The 11,066-nt window shown below is 39.1% G+C and overlaps 1 protein-coding gene across 3 annotated transcripts in view; it reads left to right on the forward strand.

Moving 5' to 3' along the window:
* The window catches only part of LOC148005135 (uncharacterized), a 239,935-nt gene extending 239,128 nt beyond the window's left edge, over nt 1–807 (forward strand). For 2 of the 3 annotated variants that reach the window (XM_087555064.1, XM_087555069.1), the window contains one exon: nt 313–805. The gene's annotated coding sequence lies outside the window, so the exon portion shown is untranslated. Of the gene's footprint in view, nt 1–312 lie in introns of all 3 variants that reach the window. The other variant, XM_087555062.1, reaches the window with a different exon arrangement.
* Nucleotides 808–11,066: the final 10,259 nt, after the last annotated feature.

The following is an 11,066-nucleotide window of genomic DNA, read 5'->3' on the forward strand; positions in this document are numbered from 1 at the left end:
TTCTCCCAGAGATGGTTTACATGTTCAATTAACTTGGCATCTCACATGACTCTCCCCAAGTTTTCACCTCAGACCCTTGTCTCTCACTTCTAGTTGGCACACTAGCAGAAAGACAGTCATACTCCACGTTTCTATTTTTACCTCCCATGGAAATATTTTTAACAACATTATTTTCTTTCCTAAGACAATTTCAGTTTTCAAGTATTCATTTTTGATCATATTACTTAAGCTTGCTATGTAACTCTGTTACTCTACCTATGTGTGTTCAGAAAATCATAAGGACTACAAGTTAATAAATATGTCACTCCACAGCCAGAATACAGCAAACACAGAGGCGAATGCCAGCAGCAAACCACTGAACTGAGAATAGGACCCCCGCTGAAGGAATCAGAGAAAGAACTGGAAGAGCTTGAAGGAGCTGGAGACCCCATATGTACAACAATGCCAAGCAACAGAGCTTCCAGGGACTAAGCCACTACCTAAAGACTATACATGGACTGACCCTGGACTCTGACCTCATAGGTAGCAATGAATATCCTAGTAAGAGCACCAGTGGAAGGGGAAGCCCTGGGTCCTGCTAAGACTGAACCCCCAGTGAACTAGACTATGGGGGGGGAGGGCAGCAATGGGGGGAGGGTTGGGAGGGGAACACCCATAAGGAAGGGGAGGGGGAGGGGGATGTTTGCCCGGAAACCGGGAAAGGGAATAACACTCGAAATGTATATAAGAAATACTCAAGTTAATAAAAAAAAATATGTCACTCAGTGTTCCTCTTAGGATATATTAAATACAAATTTATTTATTTATTTATTTAGTGTTCTAGTTTTATTTTCATGCTCAATTAATTAGTTTAATTTTACTTTTTTGCAAAGACAAGGTTTTAATAGCTAGCATGCATTAGCCTGGTACTTACTTCATAACTTAGACTGGTCTTTATGGTAAAACCCCTATTTCAGCCTCCCGAGTAGTGATAATACAAGAATCGCCACTGACTGGCTATTTTCTGTTATCATTAACTAAAAATACAATCACAAAAAGACTCTATACATGTAGGTTTTTTTTTCCTATCCAGAACTCATGTATGAATATTCATTAGTGGGTTTAATCGATATGATTGGAGACTCATATGCATTATAAGCTATCCTGTATGTGGAAGAAAAAAGAAAGGTAATTGAAATGACAATAGCCTTAAAGAATTGTCCCCATTATTGTGATATTCTAATGGTTTCTTCCAGTGGGTATTGCACTCATGAATATTCTTGGGATTATACTAGCAGTCTTATAAAAATCAATAAATAAAAGAAGAAAATAAAACAGAAAAGAAGCAAAATAGGAAAACTAGTTTCCCTTATGGTTGCCTTACAGGAAGTTTATTGATTAATTGTTTCAATCTACTTACATGCAGATAGTTACATTGGAATTTAGAATTTTGACATTTTAGAGAGCCATCATGACTTCAGAAAGTCCCCAAACCCTAGTTCTCCATTTTCAAATGCACACCCCATAGAGCATCTCAGGAACCTTGACATTGGTTGAAAGACAAAAGGACATAATGTGTCTATCTTAGTACTACATTCCTGCCCACATGCCTTGAAAGGAACTCTGTTGATGTTACAAAATACTTACTTAGTAAGTTTATTCTGATTAATAACTAATATTAGAACATGACAATCTGACTATATTCTATCTCTGAATAATTGCTCCAAGGACATAGCACTGCTACCGCCATGGCCATAACCACAAACACTGATGCCACAGCCACCACCACAACCATCACAGCCATTCCTACAACCACCTGCTCCACCTCCAATATAGCCACTACCACATCATTCCCAAAACCATCTCTATCACTGCTACCACACCCTTCACTCTTACTTCTCTTCCTTTTTACTTCCCCTTCCCCTCCTCTCTCTTTCTTTCTCTTTTCTTATATGTTTTTAATTAATTATTGTTTTAACAGTCTTTGACAGTGTTATGTTATATGCACTTATAGAATTTCAGTCCTTGCTCCAATCAATTACCCAAGTCTCATACCCCCTCCCTTCTCCTTTCTAACTTCTGTCTCTCCTGTGTTATCTAGTTCTAGAAAATTCCTTTACTTGAATTTAAATGTAATAGGGATTACTCTAGGTATCTGATGGATGAAGCTCTATTTTTCATTAATGTGATGAAGTAATTTTGAAGACATTTTTGTACGGATTTGTCTGTGGTATATGCATGAGTGTACAGGTATGCATGCCTGTGAACATATGGAACAATGTCAAATGAGGGTGACAGATGCCCTCTTCTTTTACTCTCTACAATATTTCTCTGAGACAGGGTCTCTCACTGACAATTGCTGGTGGACAGCAAGGCCCAGGTGTCTGTTCATCTCAGGCCCCTCCATTGCTACCTAGTTCTGAAGCTACAGGCACATGTGGCCATGTGCAAATTTTATGGGAAGTAGACATTCATACTCAGGTCCAAATACTTGTTTAGAAAGAACTCTTACCCACTGAGTAATAGCCAAGCCCCAAAGCTGAGAATTTGCAATAAATATTGTTACCTTCCATCAATAGGAAAGACTGATATCCCCCAATCAGAAAAATAAATGATTCTTAAGGCTGGAGATGTAATGTAATGTTATGTTAACTCCAATAAGACCAACAGATAAGTAAGCATCTGAGTTGATGCTTTTTTCGATGACTTTATGACCCAAGAATCTTCTTGGTAGATTCAGGCTTGACTGACTATTTATCAAAATATGTATGCATATGTTATATGTGTGAATGTGTGTGTATGTGTGTGTATATGTTGTGTGGCTGTTTGTGTGTGGTATGTATATGTGCATGTGGCTATGTCATGGTATGTGTGTACATGTTTGTATATATGGTTTTCTGTGTGTGTGTATGTGTGTGTATGACTTATAGTTTAATGTAGTGCTTGAATATCTAACTATTGAACCTCAGAGGCTTTCCTTGTCTCTCTGAACACCTCTATAAAACAACTCTCTCTCTCTCTCTTAACTTGAGTTTCACAATCTATAAATTAGGAAAACAATGGTTTCTGTCTGTTTTGTAGCAGAGGGATGAAGTATATGGCAGCTACAGGTTGCTCTTTTATTGGACTCAACAGCCTTCAGTTTTACAGCTTCAAAGTTCGGAGGCCTCTTTTCCTTTTCATGCTAACCTCAAGCTTTCTGCCTTGATCAAGTTGCTATTCACAAGTTAATGTTGATTGTGAGGGTCACTAAGCCAGATAGTCTATTCTCTCACTGTACTCTGTGAAAGCATAAAGCGAGGACTTGAATATCCACACACTCTCATATGTAGAAATAACAGTCTCCATAAATTTATCTTTCAAGATACCTGAGCATTGTGAACAGGGAGTCCAGATGGAGCAGAATTTCCAGTAGAATCTTTCTGGGTTCTGGGCAGTTGGGATACTCTGCCTGGGGCTTAATGAGAATGTCTATATATCTAACAGCCATGTCCTGACTGGGTCAAGTACATGGTACCCTGCCCAGTAGGGGACCATTCTGTCATACTAGTCAGCTGATGAGCAAGAGGGAGTTAGAGATGGCAAAGGCCATTTTCCCTGCGTGGGATGGATTCAAATGCACAGAAAGTACCAGGTCAAAAGTTCAAAGTGCCGCTTGCTCATTTTTCTGCCAGAAGTGGGATCACAAGGGAGAAGGAGTTACACTCGGCAGGAACTAAAAGAAGAGGATTTTGAAGACCTATACACCAGTTCCAGTCAAAAGGCAGCTGCAATACTCTAGACTCCTAAGACTTAAAAAAAAAAAAGAAAGAAAAGTTTCAGGCTGACAGCATATCTTCATTCTGATAGTGGGGGAAAGTGTTTCCTCTCATTCTCGCAACCCAGCCAGGAAAAAGAGATATTAGGAGAAGCTGGAGCCTGCAGGGGTCTGGCCCACATCCCAGCCATATCCTGAGATAAAGACAGGGCTTCCAAAACTCCTTGTGGGGGGGAATCTGCACTTCCTGTCCTAAATGCTTAGGCCATCTGGAATGTCTGTCATGGAATGTTAAATTTATGGAATTGTCCTCAGAGGCTCCCAAAACTACTTCCAGTGCTCGACAGAATAAAAATAGGCTGAATGGAAACAAACGTGGTGGTGGATTTCCCAATCCTCTGGTGGAGGAGGCACGAATGTAAAATACAGAAAATACTGAAATAGCAAAACCAAGTTTTAAAATGTGCACTTCACTGAAAGATTTCTGTAAGGACAATTTTAGTCTATGCAATTGAGTCTGGTGATTTGAGTTTACCCTTAAGCCTCCCTCCATTAAATAAGCTTACACTCTTCCATGGAGATGGGAAGAGTAGGGATCAAGGCTTGTGCAGCAGACCCACATATCCCAAAGCTGTCAATGACTGTTAGTGGTGGAGAAGCAGGACCCACAGGATAAAAATCACTGAATAGCCCCACCCCCTTTTTTATTGCTGTCAATTTTGAATGTCTGGGTACAAGGAGAGCCACATAAGAAAACTAATCCTAGTGCAAGCAAACCCAGGTATAGTTTGTGATTTTTCAGTTGCTATGTAATAATATGCCACAAAGGTAATAGCTTTGAAAATATCCATGCATTACGTAAGTTAGATGTCTCCCTAGACTTATCTGAATTTTCAATGGTTGACTCCAATATGAATAAGACAAGTGGGATGCTAACCGGGGTACTAACCTTAAACTATGGGAAAAATTTACTTCTGGGATTTTTCTGGGTAATGGTAGGAATCCATTCTGTGGTGGTGTAATCTGTTTGTTGTCAGCCATCTGGATCCCATTCAGATCCTTACTGCCACGGGAATGCCTTCTCAGACAGACCTTCCTAACTTCTGGTAACTAAGTTTTTGCCAAACTTGAAATCTACTTCCACAAGTATTATATGCTCTCCTCCAAGATGGCTACCTGACTGAACACCCAAGCGAAGCAAAGTCACAAGCAGTGTGAAATAAGATGGTGGTTGTTGTCATCCAGCCTACCTCTCTGCTGCTTAGAACCTTGTAAACTAACTTAAGGCATGAATTCTATGTCAGCTAATACTGTCTCTTTCCCTCATGACTTTCTGTCCAATTCCATCTCTATGATAGAAGTTTCATGATGGAAGCTTGAAGATGTCCAGTTTTCTCTGGTAATAACCTACATGTCAATTCATTTAGTGATGTTGATTGTCTCATGGTCATATTGATCTCCAGTTTGCGAACTTCTCTTGTCCATTTTTTCCAGCTCCTCAAAGGCCAGTCAAATGTACTCCTAGCCTGTGAATCTCCTGCTAAACCCATGGAATCTAGTTCCAAACAAATATTCAATGTATGATTATGAGATTGGGATCATCAGTAGAAGGGCCCCCTTGCACTGTGTTCTTATATGCAGTAAATTATATGTTCAACAGCTTTGCATGCTGTAAGGTGAGCAAAGGTTTTAAGTCCCACAATAGTCAATCAATAGATATTGCAGCAAGGAATCCATAGATTTTGAATGGATATATGCAGTCCAGTAACTCTGTTTTCCTTTTTAAGGTAATTTAAACTTCCGGCTGAATGTGAGCACACTGATGTCAGAATATTGCCATCTCACACCTGTAAATGATGTTAGAATTGGCAACAGACAATATGTTTAGTGGTATTTTGGATCCAGGTAGCCAGATGATCAAACATAGGCAGTTTGGTTAACAGATAATAGTTTCTCCAACAACATTCACTGTCCAATCTCAAAGTGTCTATTTATGTCCAGATCATAAAGATATTCACCACCATGCAAAACATAAGGCACTTCAGAGGCACCAATCGAAAAGTGATAAGAAAACCTAACATAGGCAAGGAATACTTTGTGAGGAAAAAGAGTGTTTACTGCTGGAGATGTCGTATACTCAGGTATAGAGACATCATCTAAGAAAGGAACACTGAGACTAATACACACAGACTTAGAATGAATACATGGGCCTCCATTATTGGGACTGAGACAGATCTAAAGAAGCCTCTAATAACACCTCAAGCACTTTAATTTAACATTGTCTGAATAATAGCATATATCCTGGGGTGTCTCATGAATAGAGTGTTACTAGAAAGTTTAGGTTATAATTTATAATTGGAAATATATATTTAGACTCTGTTTTTCTTGCATCCAGATCCTATAATTCATGGAAACTCATAACTGATAGCCTTTTCCTTCTAAATGGCATCTGAGATTGTACCTGGGTAGACTCAGAGTAAAGGCTGGTTGTCAGGAACACCATCCATAGGACTAGAAGTTTGTTATCTTTAAATTCAGAGCACAGAAGACAGACTGGAGCTTGAGTTAATTGTCAATTGCCAATAACACAGAGATTTCTACTCAATGAAGACAAGATCTCCACTAAACAAAGCAGCATTCCAAAAGCTCCCAGGTTTCTATGTACGTGCACGTGTCAGGATGATGGCCTTTTCTGAATGGACTGAAACATTCCATGTCCTCTTCTGCTTATTGAGTTCTAGACACAATCACTTCCCCTTGGCCATTGCTTTCTTCACAGTGTGCTTCCTAACAAAAGACAAATGTCTTCTTATGTGTCGTGGGAGCCAGTCTAATAAATCAAACCCAAGCAGAAGGTTGTGGAAACTAACTTTAGCCAGTTTGTCAAAGGTACAGTTTACAATCCAATCTTCTAATTGACATCAGAAATGGAAAGCTATCCTGGGGAACAGAGTGCCCAACCTTTGGAATCTACACTGATTCCAGTTAGTATTAGAATTAAACTAGATTTTTAAACATCCAGCTGGTATCTGTTGGTGAATTAATGTATGAAGGGAAATAAACTTACATTCAGTGTCAAAAGTCTTTTGATTATACTGAAACTAAATATAGAAGGAAGGAACCATTAGTTTTTCCTTCTCTGTATATTGAAAAGCCTATGGTACAGAGACAGGCAAGTAGATCAATGGAATAGAATTTAAGATCCAGAAATGAACCCACACATCTATGGCCATTTGATCTTTGACAAAGGAGTTAAAACCATCCAGTGTTAAATAGACAGCATTTTCAACAAATGGTGCTGGTTCAACTGGCAGTCATTATGTAAAAGAATGCAAATCCATCCATTTTTATTACCTTGTACAAAGCACAAGCCCAAGTTGATCAAAGACCTCCACATAAAGCCAGATACACTGAAACTAGTAAAAGAGAAAGTGGGTAAGAGCCTCAAACACATGGGCACTGGGGAAATTTTCCTGAACAAAACACCAATGGCTTATGCTCTTAGGTCAAGAATGAACAAATGGAAACTAAGAAAATTGTAAAGTTCCTGTAAGGCAAAAGACACTGTCATTAGGACAAAACGGCAACCAACAGCTTAGGAAAAGATCTTTACCAATCCTACATCTGATAGAGGGCTAAAATCCAATATACACAAAGAACTCAAGAAATTACACTCCAAAAAATCAAATAACCATTTTAAAAAATGAGCTAGAGAGCTAAGCAAAGAGTTCTCAACTGAGGAAAATTGAATGGCCATGAAGCACCTAAAGAAATGCTCAACATCCTTAGTCATCAGGGAAATGCAAATCAAAACAGCCCTGAGATTCCACCTCTCCCCAATCAGAATGGCTAAGATCAAAAACTCAGAAGGTGACAGCAGATGTTAGCACGGATGAGGAGAAAGAGGAACACTCCTCCATTATTGGTGGGATTGCAAGCTGGTACAATCTCTCTAGAAATCAGTCTGGTTGTTCCTCAGAAAACTGGACATGATACCAGCTTTACCAGTCATGGACATATAACTAAAAGATGTTCCAACATACAACAAAGACACATGCTCTACTATGTTCATTGCAGCCTTATTTATAATAGCCAGAAGCTGGAAATAACCCATATGTCCTTCACCAAAGGAATGGACACAGAAAATGTGGTACATCTACACAATGGAATACTACTCAGCTATTAGAAACTATGACTTAATGGAATTATTAGGCAAATGGATGGAACGAGAAAATATCATCCTAAGTGAGGTAATCCAGTCACAAAAGAACACACATGGCACTTACTGATAAGTGGATATTAGCCCAAAAGCTCGGAACACCCAAAATACAATTTATGGACCACATAAAGCTCAAGAAGAAGAAAGACAAACATGTGGATGTTTCCCACCTTTTTAGAAGGGATAACAAAAATACTCACAGGAGGAAATATGGAGACAAAGTGTGGAGCATGGTATGAAGGAAAGGCCATCCAGAGACTGCCCCACCTTGGGGATCCATCCTATATACAGATACCAACCCAGACATTATTGCTGATGCCAAGAAGTGCTTGCTGACAGGAGCCTGATATAATTGTCTCCTGAGATGCTCCGCAGAGCCTAACAAATACAGAGGAGGATGCTCACATCAACCATTGAACAGAGAACAGGGTTCCCAGTGGAAGAGTTAGAGAAAGGACTGAATAGCTGAAGGGGTTTGCAACCCCATAAGAAGAACAATAATATCAACCAACCAGACCCCCTAGAGCTCCCAGGGACTCAAACACCATCCCAATAGTACACAGGGATGGACCTATGGCTCTACTTGCATATGTAGCAGAGGATCGCATTGTAGAGCATCACTGGGAGGAGAGCCCCTTGGTCCTGTCAAGACTCGATGATGCCCCAGTGTAGGGGAATGTCAGAGAGGGGAGGTAAGAGGGAGTGGGTGAGTGAGCACACCCTCATAGAAACAGTGGGAGTGGGGATGGTATAGCAGACTTCTGGAGGGGAAACCTGGAAACAGGATAACATTTAAGATGTAAATAAAAATATCCAATAAAAGAAGAAAACTAAAAGAAAAGAAAAGAAATGAAAGAGGAAAGAAAAAGGAAAGAAAAGAAAAGAAAAGCCCAAGTGGGCTGAATAGAAAGAAGCTGTTTGAACTTTAATTCCTCAATGTACTTGTAGGGTCCCCAAGACAGGCTGGCTACTCAGCTCTCAGAATAGCCTGAGTCTTTGTACTAATAAGAGGTTAACCATTTTCAGATGCTCTGAGAAATCATGGACAATGGCCATGTTGGATACATGGGGATATTAGTTCTATTTTCCTTTGCCACATTGCTACCTAAGCTAAGTTACTGAGTGACTACAATGGGAGATTAACACTTTGTGTGATGGATTGCATCTATATATTGCTTAAGCACTTCAATTATCTCAGAAAGAAATATAAACAGATTAGCTGTACAAAAGCCTTTCTCTGAAAGAGATTTTAAAACCCACACTTGAACTCAGTTGTGAAGATGCTATCTTTATGCTTCGGTGTATGCTACAAGTTACTGAAGTTTCTAACAATGGTCCCCCTCTGCTTTATTTGTAAAAGTGAAAATCCCAATCTTCATTCTTTGCATGACCTCTTTGACAGGGTCTAGGTACATTCTAGCGTCCACACCATGCCCACCTTTCAAGCAATAAACACGCTGCTGATGAGGTCTGAAACAAACCAAACTTTACACTTTGGTTATTTTTATTTTCCTGAGGGGAGCCCTCTTGTGGGTATCAGGCATATTGCTGGACAGATTTTTTTCTCTGTCTGATAATGGACTGAGAAGAATGGTTTGTGTTTCATTTAAGACAAAGTTCAATATGAATGCACTTTTAATGCCTGCATTGCTCTTTCATTGTATCTTCCCAGATTAATAAAAATGCTATGTCCCAGTAGGTCAAATGAAATGAAAGGGTATCTAGCTATTCTGGTTATCATTACCATCTAGTTTTAACGTGTGTGTGTGTGTGTGTGTGTGTGTGTGTGTGTGTGTGTGTACACTTACATGGGAAAGCCAGAGGTTGATGCAAGGTGTCCTCCTGTATTACTCTTCACCTTACCATTTGACACAGTGTCTCTCACTGAACCTAGAACTCATAGGTTGGCAAGCCTGGCTGATCAGTGAGTTCTTTTGCCAGCAATAGAATTACTGATGTGCTTGGTCATGCTTAGATTTTATAAAAGGACCAGAAATTGCAACTCAGTTCTGCAGTAAGCACTTTCCCAAGTAAGTCATTTCCTTATAATTCAGGAAGGGCATTTTTTAGTTATTACTCTGAATATTTTTGAGTAATGAGTCTATAGCAGACCCAGAAATCTTCAAAGTTATGTTTTGGACTGTGATTAGGTCTAGGCTACATTGTACTAGGTCTGCTTTGGTCTTGTTAAAAACTAACTATGCTAAGTTATATATTCTCTCTAATGAAAATATTAACCTGGGAGAGACAGGGCCATACTCAATTTCCTATCCCACAGCTTTTAGTAAAAGGATAGCTATAAAAGAAGTACTTGATAACTGTTTATTATATTGATTTAAGCAATACCAGTATAGTAATTCATATGTTAATGCCATGCAAATTATAACCCCAACAAACTTGAACTTTGGAAAAGTTTCAATGAAAATACTCCAGCATGGTTGGACTTGATGTTGCATTTAACCCTACTGTTCACACTGCAGAATACAGATAATCTCCACTAGTTTAAGCCCAACCTGTCCTACAGAATGACCTCCTGTCCATGCAAGGTATATATAGTAAGACACTGTCTCAAAAACAAACAAGCAAATAAACAAAAAAACCCTTAAAGATCAAAAGCAGGGTATTCAGAATAACATTGTGTATATTTTCAATAGTTCTGTTGAATGCTGAGTATTCTGAATAAAGTGTGTATTGCTCCCCCAGCTTGCATTTTAGAAACATATGCTGCTATATTTCAGTTAAACTTAATACAGTTTTTCAGTCCTTCTCGTCACCTGATGTAATGAGGTTGGTATGAGAGCACTAATGGAAAAAGACAATCTGCGAAAAATTGTGTAACATAGATCCTCTCATTTATATGCACAATTTTGAACTCCCAGAAAATAAGGAGCAGGTTACCATGCATTTACCTTCGCAAATGCTGACACGAGTCAAGATGGGATATAAGCAATCGGATCTGACGATAATATATTCTATCTGCAATTGTTAGAGATGTATGCAAGATCGCAGGCAACACCTTCCTTTTGAATTTCAAATGCTATATAACCTTTTGGAGATAACAAGGGATATTCATCTGAAATAATGGTAGGAAATTTATAACAGAGACCACAT

This window comes from Rattus norvegicus, chromosome 6 (assembly GCF_021556685.1).
Source record: "Rattus norvegicus strain SHRSP/BbbUtx chromosome 6, alternate assembly SHRSP_T2T, whole genome shotgun sequence".
Lineage (NCBI taxonomy): Eukaryota > Metazoa > Chordata > Mammalia > Rodentia > Muridae > Rattus > Rattus norvegicus.